The sequence below is a fragment of the Pteropus alecto genome, unplaced genomic scaffold (genome assembly GCF_000325575.1).
Source record: "Pteropus alecto unplaced genomic scaffold, ASM32557v1 scaffold226, whole genome shotgun sequence".
In the NCBI taxonomy this organism is placed as follows: domain Eukaryota; kingdom Metazoa; phylum Chordata; class Mammalia; order Chiroptera; family Pteropodidae; genus Pteropus; species Pteropus alecto.
Genome location: NW_006440132.1, coordinates 1,504,723 through 1,506,060, shown reverse-complemented (window position 1 = coordinate 1,506,060; position 1,338 = coordinate 1,504,723). Strand labels below are relative to the sequence as shown.

At 48.1% G+C, this 1,338-nt stretch overlaps 1 protein-coding gene across 7 annotated transcripts in view; it reads right to left on the bottom strand.

The window, feature by feature from the left end:
- CDK5RAP2 (CDK5 regulatory subunit associated protein 2) overlaps nucleotides 1-1,338 on the bottom strand; it is a 157,747-nt gene that overhangs the window by 111,484 nt on the left and 44,925 nt on the right. The window lies entirely within an intron of this gene.

The window sequence follows — 1,338 nt, the reverse complement described above, 5'->3', positions numbered from 1 at the left end:
GCTTGTGATTAAGGGCTTTGTAGTCAGAGAGGACCTGAAGCCAGGAAAGTGGGATTTCCAGTTTGGCTGTCTACTGGCCTGATGACTTCAGGCACGCGACTCAATCTCTTTGAGACTCAATTCCCTTGACTATAAAATGGGGACCACAGCACTGCTGGGTTAAACGAGGTGATGCTAACATAATGCCTGGCTCATGCTGCTAGTATTATTATTACTATCACTTAATCTCTTCGAGACTCAATTCCCTTGACTATAAAATGGGGACACCCCCGCCTACCCGACCACAGCACTGCTGGGTTAAACGAGGTGATGCGCAGCAGTGCTAATATAATGCCTGGCTCATGCTGCTAGTATTACTATTACTATTATCGTTATCATCACCATCACCATCATCCATAGAGATCACCCACCCGACCACCTACCCTAGCTATTCCCAGAATTCCTCATCTTCTAGTGACTTTCTCCAATACCCCAGAGTCAGCCATCAACTACCATGGTCACACCCGGACTTTGCCAGCACCCACAACTGTTCCAGCACTGGGGCCTCTGCCTATCAAAGGTCTCCGACTTCAGCTGGACCCTAAACTCTTAAGACATGACACAAATTGTAACCACCGCTGTGAACCAGCTCTCTGCTGCTTGTGACACTGGCGATGGCTCAAACTCTCCTTCAGCTTCTTCGACACCAGCTTCCTGGTTAGCTTCGTAATTCTGCAACCCTCCCTTCCATCTCCTTGGTGCATTCCTCTTCCTGTACCCGGAACTCCGATGGCCCCTGAGGTCCAATTCCCAGCCTTCTTCTTTCCCACTCTCCTTGGAAAAGTGGATCGACACTGAGAATTTGAATTCACAGCTGTTTAAGAGTGACTCCAAGATCTGCAACCTCAGGCCTGAGCGCTCGCCAAGCTTCAGACTTGCAGATCTATCTGCCTCCAGATTCCTCGCAAAGTCGATACTTTCTAAAAGATTCACCACCGCCATCGCCATCCCCCGTCTCATCATCATCACCATTTTCTACGCTTCTAACTGAACTGGCAGCATGACCATGTCCCCACTCATGCCAGTCAGAAGTCATCCTTGACTGCTCCTTCTCTCAAGTCCTACATCAGTTCACCAAATTTCCCCAAATTCACTTCTAATTTTTAAAAATTTAATTATTTCTAATTTTATTTCTTGAGTAAGTCCCACCTCTCCATTCTGACTTCTGATGACCACTGCTCTAATGCAGCCTTGCTGAACTAGGTGTCTCTCACCTCAGTTACTGGCCTCCATTCTCTCCCTCCTACAGTCCACTCTCTGGATACACCCAGAGACCTCTCCGAAATGCCGATCACGGTC